The 21488-nt window shown below is 37.5% G+C and overlaps 1 long non-coding RNA gene and 1 other non-coding gene across 2 annotated transcripts in view; both read left to right on the top strand.

The window, feature by feature from the left end:
- The window catches only part of LOC139185228 (uncharacterized), a 451826-nt gene that overhangs the window by 343595 nt on the left and 86743 nt on the right, over nt 1-21488 (top strand). The gene's annotated exons all lie outside the window — the stretch shown is intronic.
- TRNAS-AGA (transfer RNA serine (anticodon AGA)) lies at nt 1677-1748 on the top strand. Its single transcript has one exon. It is a non-coding gene; the product is annotated as a tRNA-Ser (tRNA).

Genomic DNA, 21488 nt, shown 5'->3' on the forward strand with positions numbered 1-21488 from the left:
TTTTAGATTATCATACAGCTTGATTATTACATATTTGGATGGTGTTCAACTTTTTGCAGAATTATTACCCAATTATTTTTTACATTAGAACTTAGTTTTTAATCAAAAGATATTGCAAGAGACATCTCTGTAAAATTCATACTAAATTTGTTACAAAAACAATTAAGATTATAATCTGTATCACTCCATATATCCTCTATGAAATTTCTACTAAGATGTATCTTTTGAGTTCAATGCTAAGTAAATGTTCTTTTTATGAGACTCTGGAATCTTCTTCTCTGTTGATAACTAGAATTGTTTAACTGATATTTCCATTTAGTTTTGACTTCCAGGAAACTTGGAATTAAATTCGAAAGGCACAATAAAATATTAAATAGTCATGATAACAGATATGTTCAGCATGTCGACATTCTTGATTTTATATTTTTATCACTTTACATGAACTACCTTAAATATTTTGTGAGATAGAATATAAGTAATTATAAACAAATAAAATATTGTTTATCAAGGTGCCAGTTTATATTATCTTATGTCAACTTTCAATAAAAGTGAAAACCATGAGTTATTCATGTCGAGATAGTCTATATTCTCTTTGACAGAATGTACAGAATTTACAGTACTAATATGACCTATACAGTGAATGTCTATCCAGTAATAGATGCTAGAATACTTTATCTTTGTTGATCTTTCCAATCACCTTGCAAATAGATAAAATGTATCCCCATTTTTCTGAGGGTCAGAGAGCTTGAATGACTTATTTATGATAGAGCTACTGCCCAAATTCCACACATGAAATGAAGAAATAAACTCTGTCAAGTATACATTGCAGAGACTGGTATACTTTAATTATAGGAGTGATAAGTTCCATGTCTTGTGCATCTTTGTCTCCTTGGGTGCCAATACTTGTCAAAGAGTAAAGTGTTAAAGATATTTATTACATAATTGAAGTAACAAATGAATAAGTTAATTGTGAGTAATATGGCAATAACAAAAGTCATGTAATGACTATAACAATATAACAATTATATAATAAAATATTTGAGCTTGTTGATAGTTGTATTATTTATATTGCATGTTATATTTAAAGTGATAAGAACCTATTACTTCACAAACATCTAACTGGTGATTCAATACAAATTATTTCACTGAATTTTACAGAAAGTCTGGGAGGTAGATATCTAGGAAACCAGCTTCAGAAATCATAGAGCAACCAGCTGAAGATGGTCAATTAGAGTAGGGATTTAAATCCTTAACTCTAGAGCTCATAATCATATAAAATTTTGCCATGAAATGATCTCTTTGAAATTGATCTTTACTTCTAATGAGTGAGTTCCATATTTTATAAATCTACTCTACCTGATCACAACTCAATATCAACTTAGTTGATCATTCCTTCTTCCTGAAGACACATTCTTCACTTGACTTCTAGGACCTCATACTCTTTCAGTTTTCCTCCTACCTCATTTATCAATCCATTTGTGCTTTTTGTTGATCCCTCTTCTTTTCTTCAAGGAGTAGGATGCTGGTGTGATCCAGTATTTAGTCCTTGATCCTTTCCAATTCTCTGTCAACACTCAATCCTATGGTGATATCCAGAATCAAGGCATAAAATATGATTTTCACCATTATTTCATATGGTATCTAGTTTTTATAGATACCTATTAAATATATGGGCTTCCCTGGTGGCTCAGAGGTTAAAGCGTCTGCCTAGAATGCAGGAGACCCAGGTTCGATCCCTGGATTGGGAAGATCCCCTGGAAAAGGAAATGGCAACCCACTCCAGTACTCTGGCCTGGCGAATCTCATGGAGGGAGGAGCCTGGTAGGCTACAGTCCATGAGGTCGCAAAGAGTCGGACACGACTGAGTGACTTCGCTTTCACTTTTCATTATATATATATATATATATATTTCTTTATAGATATCTATTAACTCAAACTCAGCCTGCCCAAATCATATCTTTTCTCTGAAACTTGCTCTTTCTTAGTTTGTCCTCTCCCTGTTGAAGGCAATGGCATCCTCCCCAGTGTTCAGGTCAAACACCTTGGTGTCATGGTATCATCCTTTTTTTTTCCTCTCTCTTTCATACCCCATATTCACTATGTTAGCAAATCCTGTTGGCATTACCACTTAAATATATTTAGAATAGAATCATTGGATCAATTTTTACGGTCTCTACTGATACCACCCTGCTGTAAGCCTTCATGGTTTCTCTTATGGACTATCACAGTCTCCTCTTAACTGATCTCTCTGTGCCTACCCTTGCCCCTTATCATCAGCAGAGCAGCCATGGTGATCCTTTTGAAATGGAACATCCCATTAGCTCTCTTCGCCCAAATCATATAATGGTTCTCTGTTTTATTCAAGTGTTCAGTTCAGTTGCTCAGTCATGTCAGACTGTTTGCGAGCCCATGGACTGCAGAACGCCAGACTTCCCTGTCCATCACCAACTCCCGGAGCTTGCTCAAACTCATGTCCATTGAGTTGGTGATGCCATCCAATGATCTCATCCTCTGTCATCCCCTTCTTCTCCAACCTTCAGTTTTTCCTAGTGTTAGGGTCTTTTCCAGTGAGTCAGCTCTTCGCGTGAGGTGGCCAAAGTTTTAGAGTTTCAGCTTCAGCATCAGTTCTTCCAATGAATATTCAAGACTTATTTCCTTTAGGATGGACTAGTTGGATCTCCTTGCTGTCTAAGGGACTCTCAAGAATCCTCTCCAACACAGGAATTCAAAAGCATCAGTTCTTCGGCACTCAGCTTTCTTTATAGTCCAATCTCACATCCACACTTGAATACTGGAAAAACCATAGCTTTGATTAGATGACATTTGTTGGCAAAGTAATGTCTCTGTGTTTTAATATGCTGTCTAAGTTGGTCATAGCTTCCTTCCAAGGAGCAAGTGACTTTTAATTTCATGCCTGCAGTTACCATCTGCAGCATTTTAGAGCCCCCAAAAAAGTCTGTGACTGTTTCCATTGTTTCCCCATCTATTTGCCACAAAGTGATGGGACTAGATGCCATGATCTCAGTTTTCTGAATGTTGAGTTTTAAGCCAACTTTTTCACTCTCCACTTTCATTTTTCATCAAGAATTTCTTTAGTTCTTCTTCACTTTCTACCGTAAGGGTGGTGTCATCTGAGTATCTGAGGTTATTGACATTTCTCCTGGCAATCTTGATTCTAGCTTGTGCTTCATCAACCCCATCATTTCCCTTGATGTATTCTGCATATAAGTTAAATAAACAAGGTGACAATATACAGCCTTGAAGTACTCCTTTCCTGATTTGGAACCAGTCTGTTGTTCGGTGTCCAGTTCTAACTGTTGCTTCTTGATCTGCATACAGATTTCTCAGCAGGCTGGTAAGGTGGTCAGGTATTCTCATCTCTTTAAGAATGGTTCACACATTTTTGTGATCCACACAGTCAAAGGCTTTGGCATAGTCAATAAAGCAGAAGTAGATGTTTTTATGGAACTCTCTTGCTTTTTCTATGATCAATGGATGTTGGCAATTTGATCTCTGGTTACTCTGCATTTTCTAAATCTAGCTTGAACATCAGAATGTTCATGGCTCATGTACTGTTGAGGCCTGACTTGGAGAATTTTGAACATCACCTTGCTAGTGTGTGAGATACTCATCTCACACAATTCTTTGGCATTGCCTTTCTTAGGGACTGGAATTAAAACTGACCTTTTTCAGTACTGTGGCCTGGAGTTTTCCAAATTTGCTGGCATATGGAGTATAGCACTTTCACACACCATCTTTTAGGATTTGAAATAGCTCAACTGGAATTCCATCACCTCTACTAGGTTTGTTCATAGTGATGCTTCCCAAGGCCCACTTGACTTTGCATTCCAGGATGTCTGGCTCTAGGTCAGTGATCACACCATTGTGGTTATCTGGGTCATGAAATTTTTTTGTACAGTTCTTCTGTGTATTCTTGCCACCTCTTCCTGATATCTTCTGCTTCTGTTAGGGCCATACATTTTCTGTCCTTTATTGTGACCAGCTTTGCATGAAATGTTCCCTTGGTATGTCTAATTTTCTTGAAGAGCTCTCTAGTCTTTCCCATTCTGTTGTTTTCCTCTATTTCTTTGCACTGATCACTGAAGAAGGCTTTCTTATCTCTCCTTACTATTCTTTGGAATTCTGCATTCAAATCCGTATATCTTTCCTTTTCTCCTTTGCTTTAGCTTCTCTTCTTTTCTCACCTATTGGTAAGCCCTCCTCAAACAATCATTTTGCGTTTTGCATTTCTTTTTCTTGGGGATGGTCTTGATATCTCCGTCCATATTTCTTCAGGTACTCCGTCTTTCAAATCTAATCCCTTGAATTTATTTGTCACCTCAACTGTATAATCATGAGGGATTTGATATAGATCCTGCCTGAATGGTCTAGTGGTTTTCCCTTCTTTCTTCAATTTACGTCTGAATTTGGCAATGAAGAGCTCATGATCTGAGCTACAGTCAGCTCTTGGTTTTGTTTTTGCTGACTGTATAGAGCTTCTCCATATTTGGCTACAAAGAATATAATCAATCTGATTTCGGTATTGACCATCTGGTGATGCCCATGTGTAGAATCCTCTCTTGTGTTTTCGAAAGAGGGTGTTTGTTATGACCAGTGCGTTCTCTTTGCAAAACTCTGTTAGCCTTTGACCTGCTTCATTTTGTACTCCAAAGCCAAACTTGCCCATTCCTCCAGGTATCTCTTAACTTCCTACTTTTGCATTCCATTCCCCAATAATGAAAAGGACATCATTTTTTGGGGGTGTTAATTCTAGAAGGTCTTGTAGGTCTTCATAGAACCATTCAACTTCAGCTTCTTCAACTGGTTGGGTCATAGACTTGTATTACTATGATATGAATGGTTTGCCTTGGAAATGAACAAAGATTCATTCTGATCTTTACTTGGGGATAGCTCTACACATTCTGGCCCCTCAAATTCTCTTTGATGTTTTTACTACTCTTATTCACCTTGTTTCCCCGAATATGCCAGGCAGGTAATCAGGTAATCATTTCAAAACCTTTTATTCATTTCAGAACTTTTGGGGGCTGTATCTTCTATATGGAATAAAAATATTCCAAGTCTGATGTTCTTAATGAGGTAAGAAGTATACCATGATCACCAAATTTAAAATTGAATCCTTATCCTAAATTCCCATACTCTAATCTACTTTTTCTTTTTTTTCACCAACTTATTTCTAATATATTAGTAATACATTAGTTGCTTTTTATGCTTTTCCTTTGTTGATATTTTATGTCAATTTGCTAGAATATAAAATTCTTAAGGGCAGAGATATTTAAGAAAAAATTACACATATATCCCAGTCTCTTGGAACAGTGTATGAATCATAATATATGCACAATAAACAGTTATTAAATTAACAAACTAATTCATATTTGAGAAATTACAGTGCATTTTTGAAGGTACTACAGAGTCACTGTCAACTATTCTAGGACAAATTGCAACTGCCTTTTTGTGATTATAGACAAATTTAGTGATTATGAAAAGTCAAAGTGTTAGTTGTTCAGCTGTATCTGACTCTTTGTGACCCTATGGACTGTAGTCCACCAGGCTCCTTTGTCCATGGAATTCTCTAGGCACGAATATTGGAATGGGTAGCCATTTTTTTCTCCAGGGCATCTTCCTGACCCAAGGATTGAACCCAGGTCTCCTGCACTGCAGGCAGATTCTTTACCATCTGAGCCACCAGGGAAGACCAATAGGCAGTTACTATAGGCAGGTTCATATCATACCCTGCTTTTAAGTTTAAATCGGGGATACCTGTGGTGTAATGCAGTGTGTTCCTTTGACCAAAGTGAAAGTGAAAGTGAAACTGCTCAGTCGTGTCTGACTCTTAGCAACCCCATGGACTGCAGCCCACCAGGCACTTCCATCCATGGGATATTCCAGGCAAGAGTACTGGAGTGGATTGCCATCCTTAAACCTGTTAAGGGCACTAAGAGGCATGCTCTTTTCTTGCCATTTGACATTTTGCCACTCTGTTTATTGATTGTCTAACAAAGATCTAATAAAGTTTAGCACTGCTTATTAATGGTTTCTGCTTATGTTTTAGCAGAAGTAACATTATGTTTGCAGGCAGATATAGCAAGAGCAAATAGTTTTTCTCTTCCTGGCATTCATTTCCAATGCCTTGTCCCTAGAAAGGCATTGTCTACAAGTATAGACTATCTAGAACATGTATGTGTGTGTATATATATATATACTTTTTTTTTTTTTTGAAATCAGAGGCTCATACACATCTGAGTTTAATTTTCACTTTGGACTATTTATCTCAATCCTAACTAATAGGTTGTAATGGACGTATGATCTGTCATTGGTCTTTAGGAAATCTGATTATTTTTCTTTGTGTGTATGTGTGCAGGCACAGAAATATTAAGCACATTTTTAGTAAAAGCATCATTTTTAACACAATCTTTTCATTTTAATATATTATCAGCTTGTCTATTTAATGTATATTTTTCATAACTGAAGTCATAAAATTTGTTTACATGTAATTTTTTTTCCTCAAATATAGCCTTCAATTGTTAGTCAAACATCTATGTTGCTCAGCCCTGAAGCATTGAGTTTCATAAACATTGGAATCCAGTAACTAGAGGGAAACTCATTTAAAAAAGAGGGCACAACTCTCCCTTTAAAAGACTTTTTCTTCAATTTGATGTATTTATTTCCTTTTAAGCATGTGAGTGAATTTCCTCTGTAACCATAAACAGAAAATGATGTGATTAAATCTGTGAAGAGTGTTATTAAGTACAATTTATCTTTTTAGGTCTAAAACATGGAGTGACAAAATCTTAGTATTTTCCACAATTTCATTTCCTATTTTTAATGGAAATGTTTAAATTTAACTTATTGCTTTTTTTTGCTTTTGCTTTCCTTTCTCAAAAACAACAGGTACTCTTTTGTAATGAGTTGCTTTATTTTCTTCTGTCTTGATTAAAAATTTAGATTGTCTTGGGTTTTCAATCTGCTTTGTGAGTTTAACCCTCCTCCCTGAGTTCTATATTCATTTTGCTAGGTTGATTTAATTCACTCTCAATTAATTAATTTATAATTAATTAATTAATCCCCCCTTGACAACTGGCTTAGTGGCATCACAACTCATATTAATGGTGGTGTGCCTATTCTAATTAAAATCAATATGTAGTGCCTAATGACATAGTCTCATCTACTAGAAATACTAAAGCACTAGATGAAACACATTCTGTTTTTTGACCGAGATCCATACAGCCAAACACCATTCAACAGTACAATTAAAATAAAATACCTATTTTGTGTATAAAGTATATGATTAAGATCATTTATATTCCAATCATTAATACTCTAATGATTGACATGTCTGGAAATTAAAATGACATTAACTTTTTAAATCAGATAAATCATTACCCCTCCATATATGTTATCCACTTTAGATTTCAGGGATATGTAATGCCTTCATTCAAATGCCATACAAATTTTTTTTAGACTTATCATGAAATAAGCTCCAAATTTTTTGCAAATATTGCTAAGCTTATAGAGAAAAGGCTTCATCTTAAGACCCTTTAGTTCCACTTGTGAATCTGATGCTGACATAAAATAACATATTAGGAGACAACATTACTCCTGTATCCATTCCTAATGGAACAGCATTGATAAAATTTTACAGTGAGATGGTATAAAAATTAAGTTATAGTCTTCTCTCAATTAAAGAACTGCCAGTTTATTATATATACTCTGTGTGTCAGAGAACATAGAACTCATTTGATACTAGTTGAAATTTGGCACAGAATTTTATTTAGAGTGCGCTTTGTCTGGTTATGGCTATAATTTTAGAAAGAAATCTGTGATCATATACATTAATCTGAAGAGAAGCTGTGACTTCCTGAGATGACCAAAAGATCTAAAATATGTTCTCAGCAACCCAGTTTTATAAAAATGTGTTACTCTGTGCTTGTTTCTTGGACCTACTTTCTTTGGTCAGCCTTATGGTTTCTCCTTTTTCTCTTCAACTATTTATGTATCATGTAGAAAATTAGCATCTTCAGACACCACCACAGTTTATATAAGGCTGCTGCTGCTGCTGCCACTAAGTCGCTTCAGTCGTGTCAGACTCTGTGCGACCCCATAGACAGCAGCCCACCAGGCTCTTCTGTCCCTGGGATTCTCCAGGCAAGACTACTGGAGTGGGTTGCCTTTTCCTTCTCCAATATAAGGTTAAACAATCAATATTAAAACAGTGCTTAATCTATGCAAAGGCCTGTGCAGAAAGCTATATAAAATCAAGTAGGTTCCTGCTATCAGAGGGCAAATATATTCAATTTCTTCTCAATGTGTATTTCTCCCTTCTCAATCATCGGAAATGATCAGTTTTGGTATTTCCTAAAAACTATCCCACTTTACTTTCTTTTTCTTTTTAAATTCAGTCTCTTTTCATTATTCTTATTTTATCTAGATTAACTCTTGTCACAATATTTTGCTCCCCAATTTAGAAGGGTTTCTTTTAGTCCCTTAGTTTACTCCCATTAATGAACCATTGAACAACATAATCCCTATCTCCTATCTAACGTGGAATAGTGAAAGCTTACTTCAGTAGAAACTCAAAACAAACATGAGCTCTGTAATGCATCTGTAAGGTGCAATTCAGATTATTTATCCCCTGGGAATCACTGGTTCTACAATATAAAATAAAGCATGTTTCAAGGGAATAATCTAAAACGAGTGTTTCTCCTTATCAATGCCAATATTAATCTTTGTTGACACCTATGTGGAGGATAATTCTCCTAGTAAATCTGGTGACCGGGGTACTTTGTACATTCAATGACATGTACTAAAATAGCAAATCAAAATTTTAGGTTTAGAAGACTCTTGGGCTTTCTGTTTTTAATCAGGCTATTGATTCTCTTGCCCAATTGCCTTTACCACCAAACACAGGCATACAACTCTGGCATACACTATTGATTATCAAAACTAGCCATTAACATTGACTTCTAACTTGTATACATTAAGGTGCTCTGGGATCCATCATGAGGTGCAGAAAATGATCATTGAAATCACTGATCTGTTACTATTCTTCATTATAACACAATATCCATAAAGCATTGTGACCATTCATCTCTCCTCTGTATTGTCTTGACCTACATCCATACATGATTACATTTTAAATACTTAAAAAAAAAATAGAAGGACAAAGTAAATAAGAAAACACAAAATTGAAGTATTGTATTCAGTGGTAAATAAGGCATCATCCCATGCTATTCTAGTTCCTACTCCTAAAGAAAAACATGTTTTTGGTTTATGTGTCCTTACATATTCACTACATTATCTTTCCCTATATCTATTGGTCTACCTATCATCCTTTTAAAAATACATATATCTGACATATTATATACATTATCACAAAGTGAATTTTTTACACTTAAAGACTATCTGTTGAACAATTCCAACTAATGTATATAGGTACTTCCCCTCAAGGAAGTAGAACATAATTCACCACTGCTCAAGTGTGAGATGCTCATGGGAACTTTGTTCTAAAGGTACAGTATGGAAAGGGAGGAAAAGAATAATTTATAGTGGAGAAAACTGGCAAACACTACTTTAGCAGGGTGATCCAGGTTAAGAGTTATGTTGATAAGTCATCAGTAATCAGTGGTCAGGTGGATAGCATGTACCTTGATATCATGTGATGGGGTGATTTAGCTTTGTAGTCTTCCTTTCTATATCCCATAACCCCATCTAGCCATAAGAAACGCATCAGACAAACCCAAATTAAAGGACATTGTGCAAAACACCTGACCAGACCTCATCAAGGTCATCAAAAACAAGAGAAGTCTGAGAAACTTTCCCAGTCTAGAGGAGCCTAAGGAGATTTTATAACTAAATATAAGGTGATATCCTGGATGGGCTCCTAGAATCAAAATAGACACTAGGTAAAAACTACACTGTGCTCAGCTGCTCAGTCGTGTCCAACTTTTTTGTGACCCCGTAGACTGTAGCCCAACAAACTCTTCTGTCCATGGGATTTGCCAGGCAAGAATACTGAAGTGGGTTGCCATTTCCTTCTCCAGGGTATGTAAAAACTAAGGAAACCTAAATAAAGTATGGGACTTAATTATTACTAATGTACCATTATTGGTATTAGTTGTGACAAATGTATTGTAGTACTTGGGTGTGGGGTATATGGGAACTCTCTGCAACATTTTTGCAATTTTTTGGTAGTTCTAAAATTTTTCCAAAATCAGAAAGTTTGTTGAATGTTTAAAGAAAAGTATTCTTTGTGTATGACTGTTATTGATATTTTTGTTTACTATCATAACCTACCTGATATAAGAATTTACATATTTCAGATATGATTTAACTTTTGGAAATAAATTATATAATTTTAAATAGAGTGTATGGAGTATTCATGATTACTCTATAGATTTATTCTCTTTATCATCTTCAATTTTATATAGTATATGACCAAAGAAATGTGAGTCAGATTGCTTCATTTATAACAAAAGTATTAGGAAATAAACTGTGAATAATTTCCACAACCAAGAGTATTCTACATTTCTATTACTCTTAGAGTATATAGTGTTTAACATTTTCATTGGTGATGAGGTAGATTTCACACAGTTCTCTTATGGTGAATACAACTTACTTTGGATTCTAAGCCTAGGTAATAGGTTAAAGTCACAAAAGAGCAAAATAATATACACACTTGGGAATGATTGGTTGGATTTAGACAGAGTAATAAATTTTAACTCTGTATTCCTGGTCATGATAATGATAATGTATTACAGTGATGTGCAAATTACGGGTGTGCAGCTCTTGTACTAATAACCCTTAACAGATGTTCAAGGTACGGTTAGGCTTCCTAGGTGGCGCTAGTGGTGAAGAATCCACCTGCTGATGCAAGAGAAGCAGGACTCCAGGAACATCCCCTAGAGTAGGAAATGGCAACCCACTCCAGTATTCTTTGCATGGAAAATTCTATGGACAGGGGACCCTGACGGGCTACAGTCCATGGGGTTGCAAAAGAGTCAGATGTAACTGAGTGACTTCACACACACACACACATGCAAGGTATGGCTAGGGGGGCATTCTGAATAGGAGCCCAGAGCTCATCAGGCTGGTCAGACAGAGAGATGAGACAGAGGGTGTGTTGGCCCTGGAAGCCAGTCCTGCTCAGAAAACCAGCTACAGAAATGCGAGAATGTGTAATGAGGCAGGTGGAAAATGAGATTCAGGGAAAGGAAAAGGATGAGTTGGGAAGGTTCTGCAAGAAATAACTTTGAAATTCATTGAATGAATAGAAGAGGCCATGAGACCAATATGAATGCCAACATCTGAACCATTTGCTGGCTGCTTCTTTTACTGGGTACACTCTTCCTTTTTCATTAACTCCAATTCCATCTTTGCAATTCAGTTTTGATATTATATTTTGGGTAGTGGGGGAAAGGTCCCTAACTCTCCAGGTTGAGTTGAGTGCCGCTCCTTTGTGTCTTTTATGGTGTCCTGAACTTTCTATTAGAGACAGTTCTTTTGACCTGAACCATTTCTGTTTATCATTAGTTTTCTGCTATCATTTGTGAATTCCTTTTCTTTTTTTGTTGTTTAAATCTCTGTATCATGTTCCATTATTAGTACAATGTGCAATCACTGTAAATACTCTCCTATGTTTGCAGAATAAAAGGATTGGCAAAAATAAGCCAGGGTACCCATATTGAGTTCTCTCAAGTATTTGAAAGGATATCAACAGAGACAAACATGCTGTTGCTGCTGCTGCTGCTGCTGCTAAGTTGCTTCAGTCGTGTCCAACTCTGTGTGACCCCATAGATGGCAGGCCACCAGGCTCCCCCATCCCTGGGATTCTCCAGGCAAGAACACTGGAGTGGGTTGCCATTTCCTTCTCCAATGCATGAAAGTGAAAAGTGAAAGTGAAGTCACTCAGTCGTGTCTGATCCTCAGTGACCCCATGGACTGCAACCTTCCAGGCTCCTCCATCCATGGGATTTTCCAGGCAAGAGTACTGGAGTGGGGTGCCATTGCCTTCTCCGGAGACAAACCTAGATTCTGATATTTTGTAATTTAGTGCAGATATCATGAGTCATGAGGGAATCCTCAATAAATACCTTTCACTGTTCAGATCCCAACACAACCTATATACAATCTGCAAGCACACAACCAAAAGCAGATTTTTAGGGAATTGAAAGGAACCAGTAACAAAAAGATGACAATTTGTAGGGAAATAAGTCTTTGAAAGAAAGAATAAAGGAAATAGCACTTTGTTTCTTTAGGAGCCTAAAAGAGAAGGCAATTTAATACAAATCTTCATGGTTCAATAAGGCACTTCCATTTGAACTGAAGATGGAAGAGAAAATTAACCCAAACTTGAGTATAAGAAAAAAACTACCCATCAGTTACAACTGTTTATCATTAAGATACACTTAGGAAAGTGGTCATACAACTCTATTCTGGATAGATTTCTATCTACTGGAGTTAGTTAATGCCTAAGCTTATATGAAGTCAAGTCAGGGAGCTAAATGATTGCAAAATGCTTTGTCCAGTCCTAAGATTCAATGGTTCCAGTGGTGAAAGTTCATTTCTACTTGTAACATTCATCCTGGAGATGTGTGATTCTCAAAGTAAACTTTAAGATAAAGCATCACAGTTTGGATCTTCCCAAATGATCTCTAAGTTTTTCTACATGCTTGAGCTTCCGATGGTCATGAATCACTCCTAATCTCTTAGAAACATATTTCTCCAGATAATATCAGTTGTTCTCAGAGTATGGAGTGGAAAGAAGGACTGCATTTCCTTTATGCCTCCACTGAGAATAAATGTAGACATTTACTTGAGAACGAAGAAGTTAAGATCACTTTGGTTGGTATCTGGTTTATAAACAGGTGGTTCTTTGTATATAAACCCAGCTGATCCAAACCAGCATCTGGCTTGTTCCTTGTGGTAACTGTGCTCAGACAAAACTCCCCTTATATTCCCCCTTAGTCACATTTGCCAGTTACCACTAAACCAAACAAATCTAACCTTCTTTGTCAGCCTGGTAACTTAGTTTTCAATGATAGTTTAAAGCAATTTCTGAAAATATAATACCTAATAATGTTAATACTATCAGTATTTCAGGTGTTATTTAACTACTTATGAAAGCAATTGGAGTTTCACAACAGTGGAATAAATCCTGTTACTATGCCACTTCAAGGACTGTGAAGTCTGTTCTAAACAGCTGCAGAAGGGATGGTCCCCTTCTTACTCTTGTTTACTTCTGCATTTAGTTCTCTGGAAGAAAAAGCATTCCAAAAGGCCTAAAAACAAAAGGCAAGATGAGCACCTGTAAGTTTTCTTTTGACTTTGTAGCTCTGATATGTAAGTAGCAATTTTTCACTTGAAAAACAAATCCTCAAAGCCACCACCCCACTTTGTAAGGGGGGGGAAAGGCCTGAGGCAAACAATCAACTATTCTAGGAAAAATTTAAAATATGTATGCAGCCATAGGGAATTCCAGTATTTGAGTGGAAATGTGCATTTCCAACTGCAAGATGCTGTTAGGGTTACCGTGCTCTGACCACTTAGGCTGAAAGTGAAAGAGGCATTAATTAAGTAATAACGATCAAGGTATGGGGCATTTCCTGGGGATTAATGACCAGCTCGGGGAGTTGATAGCCCACAGTGCAGCCAAGGGCCATTAACCCCAGCTGGTCATCAATTCCTGGGCCCTGTGTTACAGTCATTATTGCTATCATAAGCCAAAAATGAAAAGCAAATGGGTCTATGGATTACTTTTATGGATGATGCAGTTTCAATTGGTATCTACAGGGCATTCCTGGAGAATGAATGCTCTATCCATGAGCCAATCAGGTGCTGTAACATTCTATTCTACTTAGGATGCTGCCTGGGAGGAATGGAGGGCGAATGAGGTAGGCAGCCAACGGTTGAAAAGTTTCAGGTCTTGTTGACACTTGAGAACTATTGAAACCATAAAGACCACATGGAGGAAGATTCAGAGAAAGAAAATAAAATGTGCTATATAAGTAGGTGTGAGTGTTTTCTTGTAGGTGTCCCAGTTTAGTGCCTTCATTGTGAAGTGGCATAAAAAATCATTGGATGGTAATGAGACTCCTAGAAGACAGAAAGTGCCAATTTGCAGAGGGAAAGGGAGAGATGAAAGGCCAATGTTCTCTATTGAAAAAAAAAACACACATACATTAAAAATAAAGAATATGAGGGACTGTCATCTTACAGTGATCAGATGGGACAGATAGAAATTAATTATATTTGGTTTAAGAAGCTGTTTCTGCAGCCTTGGTCAATTTTAAAAAGCACATTAGAAGATATCTCAAACTGACTTTCCAATTACCATGGATGGCAGCAAAGTGCTTTGAAACAAAACTCATTTTAAGTAGGTAAATGCATTCAATGCTGACTGACAATATTTTAAAAATTCATAAATTTAGTCACTGGTCAAGCTATTTTGAAGGTGATTCTGAGGAGATTTGACTTTTGCCAAAGGAGAACAATATTAATGGGAGGTCTTTGCCATCAAATTAATAATTTCAGATAAGAAGATGCAGTGGGACAGTGTGAATCTATGCACAAATGTGTGCCTGTTGCAGGATGCCAGGAGTGAAGAAAGGTTGAACTGAAAAATGATTTTTGTACAAATTTTCTTTTTAACTATGAAAGGATTTTACAAAAAACAATATTCACCTTTTCATGGTACCTTATACTGTCTTGAGGGATGGGTTTTCTAATAGAGATATATAAGAAATGAAGAAATTGGGTTTTAGGCAATTATTCTCTATTGTGATCAAACTGTTAAAAATCATAGTTTTTCAGTGGACATGGATGGCTTACAAAGCAAAATAAAGTACATCATGTGTCCATATACACAAACACTCCCCTCCCACTCCATTGGAAGCAAGGGTTAAAGCTAGGCTGAAGGAATATCAGCAAAAGCTCAATAATGAAATAATAGAGCTCCTATGGCTGAGTGGTATAATAAAAGCAGACCTTATTAAATACAAATCAAATACTAATGGCATCACTCTGTTTCTATAGCATGCTTTCATCAGCATGATTTTTTCCTCTATCTGTGATGCCAAAACATTTCAAGAAAGGAGATTCATTTTTTTTTTAAACATGGACATGATTTTAAACTCAGAGTATATATTATAGTCTGGATTCAGTTATGTTTCTTTGATGACTCAGTATGCAGTGACGTATCAGCCTATTGATGGTAATCCTTCAGTGGTGAAATTCTCAACTCATCTAATATTCTTCACATATTCCTGGATCATTAAAGACAGATAAGAGAGATTCACTAACTTGTTTGTATCATCTACCTACTTGTAATATAATAGATCTGAGCAAAATAAATCATGTTGCATTATTTATGACTTTTCAAGTTTGCTTCTCTTCAAAGCATTGTTTACTCTCAGTTTCAGATAATCATCCAAGTGGATGTATTCCAAATCTTCATTTTTAGCACTGATCTCTCACTCAAACTTCAATACTCAATTTATAACAAGCTTAAAGACCTTTAGACCTTGCAGACTCCTAATATTCAATAGCTCTCAAACCAAAGATGGCACATTTTCCATATCTTTTCTATCTTTTCAAAATCTTACTCTCTGTTTCCAGAACTACAGTTTTCCCATTCATCCAGGCTAAAGACCTTGAAATTATCCTTGATTCTACCTCTCCATCATTCCACATAACAGATTATTACCAATTTTTTTCTCTCATCTGCAGAGCACTTTATATTTTTCCTTAGACTCTTTCCCTACCTCTATTGGCACTAGATGAATGGACTGATATAAACACGAAGGAAACTTTCTTTTGGCTGGGCTGTCCTTGTCAACATTTTAATCAATTAACTTGGACAAAATATACAAATCAATATTAAATAGGCAGATGGCAGGACTCTGAAAGGAATAGGGAGTACTTCTTTTTCTAAAAGAATCAGAATCCACAAGATATAGACTCATCTCTCCTTTACTTTATGGTTCTTTATTGTCTTCAGGCTGGAGTCCATGATTCTCATCCTGGAACATGAGTCTTTATTTCTTGCCATTGTGTTTCCCACACCTTGTGCTCTAGCTTGCCCAATAATTTCTTCATGTGTCTTGACTTTTCACACTTCAGTAACTTTCCTCAAGGGGTTTCATCATTTGGAAACAATCTCATGCTACAGGTATTCCTTCTCCTTAAAAAATTCCTACTTATGCTTATCACACAATCTATAAATCACATTCCTTGATATTTATCCAAATAAGTTGAAAACGTATATCCACACAAAATCTGCATACCAGTGTTCATGGCAGCTTTATTCATAACTGCCAAGGTGTCTTTCAGTAGGTGAGTGGATAAATAAGTTGTGGTACATCCAGACAATGAGTATTATTCAGTTCTAAAAAGAAATGAGCTATCAAGCCACGAAAAGACATGCATGAATCTTAAATGCATTTTAGTAATTGAAAGAAGGGCTTACTCAGTGGTTCAGTTGGTAAAGAGACTGCATGCAATGCAGGAGACCTGAGTTTGATCACTGGATCAGGAAGATTCCTGGAGAAGAAAATAGCAACCCACTCCAGTAATCTTGCCTGGGAAATCCCATAGACAGAGGACCCTGGCGGGCTGCAGTCTATGGGGTCACAAGAGTGAGACACAACTTAGCAACTAAACCAACACAAAGTGAAAGAAGCCAATCTGAAAAGCTACATACTGCATGATTCCAACTGTATAACCTTCTGAAAAGGCAAAACTATGGGAAAAATTAAAAGATTGCCAGGGTTTAGGTTGGGTAGGCAGGGGAAGGATGAACAGACAGAGTACAAAGGATTTTTAGGACAGTGAAAATACTCTCATGATACCAAAATGATGGATAAATGTCATTATAAACTCATAGATAATACAACACCAAAAGTGAATGGTTAGCTGTGGACTTTGAGTGACTATGATGTGTCAATGTTTCAATTGTAACAAACCTGCCACTATTGTGGTAGAGTGTTGATAACGGGGGAGACTATTCAGGGGATACTGCTGCTGCTAAATCGATTCAGTCGTGTCCGACTCTGTGCGACCCCAGAGACGGCAGCCCACCAGGCTCCTCCACCCATGGGATTTTCCAGGCAAGAGTACTGGAGTGGGTTGCCATTGCCTTCTCTGTCAGGGGATGCTACTTCATGGTAAATAGAAGGGGAAAAAGTGGAAGCTTGACAGATTTTCTCTTCTTCAGCTTCAAAATCACTGCAGATGGTGACTGCAGTGATGAACTTAAAAGACGCTTGCTTCTTAGAAGGAAAGCTGTTATGGATCTAGACAGTGTATTGAAAAGCAGAGACATCACATTGCTGACGAAGGTCCTTATAGACAAACCTATGATTTTTCCAGCAGTCATGTATGGGTGTGAGAATTGGACAATAAAGGCTGAGTGCCAAAGAATTGATGCTTTCAAATTGTGGTGCTGGAGAAGACTCTTGAGAGTCCCTTGGACAGCAAGGAGAGAAAACCTGTCAATCCTAAATGAAATCAACCCTAAATATTCATTGGAAGGACTGATGCTGAAGCTGAAGCTCCAATACTTTGGCCATTTGATGTGAAGAGCCAACTCATTGGAAAAGACCCTGATGCTGATAAAGACTGAAGGCAAGAGGAGAAAAGAGCAGTAGAGGATGAGATGGTTGAATAGCATCAGCAATTCAATGGACTTGGGTAAACTCTGGGGTTTTAGGGAGGGACAGGGAGGCCTGCTGCAGTCCATGGGGTTGCAAAGAGGTGGACACAACTTAGCCACTGAACAACAACAGTCCAGGGGAATATGGGAAATTTTTGACCTTCCCTTCAATTTTGTTGTAAACCTAAAACTACATAAAAAAATAAAGCCTTAATAAAACGAATAAAAAACTCTTACATATCCTTCAAAGTCTAGCTGGATATCATATTCTCTCTGTTGTTTTCCTCAATTCTCTCAACCCTCCTAAGATTAAATGCTTCTTAGTTTTGTTTTCACAGCGTTTTCCATAACCTTCCATCATAACATTCATCATTTTGTGGTTTCTTTTATGTACTTCTTAGTGTCCTGACTACCTGTGAGCTATGCGATTACAAATAGTTTTACTATTTGTATTTACTATTTACTATTTCTATCACAAAATTGTTAGCATCCAAAGAAATGAGAGGCACCTACTGGATACTTGGCTGTTGCATTTTGTCCATTACCATTAGGGACTGGTACTAACTATGTGAAATTAAATGTGAAAAATATTCTACTCAAGTATAAGTATGTGGCTTATTCAGAGAAGGCAATGGCACCCCACTCCAGTACTCTTGCCTGGAAGATCCCATGGACGGAGGAGCCTGGTGGGCTGCAGTCCATGGGGTCGCGAAGAGTCGGACACGACTGAGCAACTTCACTTTCACTTTTCACTTTCATGCATTGGAGAAGGAAATGGCAACCCACTCCAGTGTTCTTGCCTGGAGAATCCCAGGGACCGGGGGCCTGGTGGGCTGCCGTCTCTGGGGTCACACACAGTCGGATACGACTGAAGCGACTTAGCAGCAGCAGCAGCAGCATGTGGCTTATTATCTACATGAATAAAGTTGACCTGGAGGTTTAGTCTACTGTAACCTCATCTGGGAGCAATGTGATTATAGGAAGCATCAATAAGGTGTGTAGAGCACTGGAAGTTATAATCCCATATTCTCTTTCACTGGTGTGAAAATAACTGTAATACCTAATATTTTTTTCTTTCTTTCTCAAAATTATCCAAAGAAATTTATTTTTTAAAATTTTTAATTAAGGGATAATTGTTATACAATGTTATGTTGGTTTCTGCCATACAACATAGTGAATCAGTCATATATACACATATACAAATATATATATATACACAAATATATATATATATATATATCTCCTCACTTTTGAGCCTTCCCCTCCTGCCATATCCTACCCCATTGTTGTTCAGTCACTCAGTTGTGTCCGATTCTTGGCAACCCCATGGATTGCAGCAAGCCAGGCATCTCTATCTCCTGGAGTTTGTTCAAACACATGTCCATTGAGTCGATGATGCCATCCAGTCATTTCATCCTCTGTTGCCTCCTTCTTGTCCTGCTCTCAATCTTTCGCAACATCAGGGTCTTTTCTCACGCATCAACTCTCCACATCAGGTGGCCAAGGTATTGGAACTTCAGCATCAGTCCTTCCAATAAATATTCAGGGTTGATTTCCTTTAAGATTGACTGGTTTGATCCCTTTGCTGTTCAAGGGAGTCTCAAGAATCTTCTCCAGCATCACAATTCAAAAGCATCAATTCTTTGGCTCTCAGCTTTCTTCACAGTCCAACTCTCACATCCATACATGACTACTGGAAAAGCCATAGCTTTGACTAGACAGACCTTTGTTGGCAAAGTGATATCTCTGCATTTTAATATGCTGTCTAGGTTTGTCATAGCTTTTATTACAATGAGCAAGTGTCTTTTAATTTCATGGCGACAGTTTCACCATTCGCAGTGATTTTGGAGCCCAAGAAAATAAAATCTGTCACTATTTCCATTTTCCCCCCATCTTTTTGCCATGAAGTGATGGGACTGGACACTATGATCTTAGTTTTTTGACTGTTGAACTTTAAGCCAGCTTTTTCCACTCTCTTCTTTCACCTTCATCAAGAGGCTCTTTGCTTTCTGCCATTAGGGTGGTATCTTTTGCATATCTGAGGTTGTTGATATTTCTCCTGGCTATCTTGATTCCAGTTTGTGCTTCATCTAGCCTGGCATTTTGCATGATGTACTCTGTATATAAGTTAAATAAGCAGGGTGACAATATAAAGCCTTGATGTGCTCCTTTCCCAATTTTGAACTAGTCTGTTGTTGCACATCTGGTTCTAATTGTTGCTTTTTGACCTGCATACAGGTTTCTCAGGAGACAGGTATTCCCATCTCTTGAAGAATCTTCTAGTTTGTTGTGATCTACACAGTCAAAGGCTTTAGCATAATCAAAGAAGCAGAAGTGGATGTTTTACTGGAATTCTCCTGCTCTTTCTATAATCCAACAGATGTTGGCAATTTGATCTCTGATTCCTCTGCCTTCTCTAAGTCCAGCTTATACATTTGAAAATTCTTGGTTTACGTACTATTGAATCCTAGCTTGAAAGATTTGGAGCATTACCTTGCTAGCATGTGAAATGAGCATAATTTTATGGTAGTTTGAACATTTTTTGGCATACTTTTTCTCAGGCATATCTATCTATCTATATATATATATAGATAGATAAATATAGATATATTTCTTCCATTTTAGACCTCCCTCCCCTCTCCACCTCCTGCCTCTTTAGGTCATCACAAAGCAGCAGGCTGGCTCATTTGCAGTCTCTGTATTATATGCTGCTGCTGCTGCTGCTGCTAAGTCACTTCAGTCGTGTCCGACTCTGTGCGACCCCAGAGACGGCAGCCCACCAGGCTCCCCATCCCTGGGATTCTCCAGGCAAGAACACTGGAGTGGGTTGCCATTTCCTTCTCCAATGCATGAAAGTGAAAAGTGAAAGTGAAGTTGCTCAGTCGTGTCCGACTCTTAGCGACCCCAGGGACTGCAGCCTACCAGGCTCCTCCGCCCATGGGATTTTCCAGGCAAGAATACTGGAGTGGGGTGCCATTGCCTTCTCTGTTGTATTGTAGCAGCTATCTATTTTACACGACAATGTGTATATGTCAATGCTACTTTACCAATTTGTCCCACCCTCTCCTTTCCCCACTGTGTCTAAACATCCATTCTCTGTGTCTCCATTCCTTCCATGCAAATAGGTTCAACAGTACCATATTCCCAGATTCCATATATACGCTTTAATATACTATATTTGTTTTTCTCTTTCTGACTTACTTTACTCTGTATAACAGGCTCATCTACTTCACTACAACTGGCTCAAATTCATTCCTTGTTTTGTCTGAGTGATATTCTGTTGTTCACAATCTGAGCCACAACCAGTTCCTGGTCTTGTTTTTGCTGACTGTATAGAGCTTCTACATCTTCCACTGCAAAGAATATAATCAATCTGATTTTGGTATTGGCAATCTGTGATGTCCATGTGTAGAGTTATCTCTTGTGTTGTTGGAAGAGAGTGTTTGTTATGACCAGTGCGTTCTCTTGGCAAAACTCTGTTAGCTTTTGCCCTGCTTCATTTTGTACTCCAAGGCCAAACGTGCCTGTCACTCTAGGTATCTCTTGACTTCCTACTTTTGCATTCCAGTCCCTATGATGAAAACGACATCTTTTTTGGGTATTAGTTCTAGAAGGTCTTGTAGGTCTTCGTAGAACCACTCAACTCCAGCTTCTTCAGCCTTGGTGGTTGGGGCATAGACTTGGATTACTGTGGTATGAATGGTTTGCCTTGAAAATAAACAATTATTGTTCATTTTTGTAATTGCATCCAAGTACTGCATTTTGGACTCTTTTGTTGACGAGGGCCGCTCCATTTCTTCTAAGGGATCCCTGCCCACAGTGG

The sequence above is a fragment of the Bos indicus genome, chromosome 10 (assembly GCF_029378745.1).
Source record: "Bos indicus isolate NIAB-ARS_2022 breed Sahiwal x Tharparkar chromosome 10, NIAB-ARS_B.indTharparkar_mat_pri_1.0, whole genome shotgun sequence".
NCBI lineage: Eukaryota > Metazoa > Chordata > Mammalia > Artiodactyla > Bovidae > Bos > Bos indicus.